Genomic DNA, 257 nt, shown 5'->3' on the forward strand with positions numbered 1-257 from the left:
TTGGCTGGCAATTTTTTTCTGTCAAGATTTTATATATGTCATCCCATTGCCTTCTTGCCTGCATGGTTTCTGCTGAATAATTGGAGCTTAGTCTTATTGTTTCTCCTCTGTATGTGACTTCTTGTTTTTCACAAGCTGCTCTCAGGATTCTTTGTTTGTCTTTGGTTTTGGCGAGCGTGATTATGATATGCCTTGGTGGTTTTCTTTTGGGGCCTATCCTATATGGGGTTTATTGAGCTTCTTGGATGGTCAGCTTT

This window comes from Trichechus manatus, unplaced genomic scaffold, assembly GCF_000243295.1.
Source record: "Trichechus manatus latirostris isolate Lorelei unplaced genomic scaffold, TriManLat1.0 scaffold00090, whole genome shotgun sequence".
In the NCBI taxonomy this organism is placed as follows: Eukaryota; Metazoa; Chordata; class Mammalia; order Sirenia; family Trichechidae; genus Trichechus; species Trichechus manatus.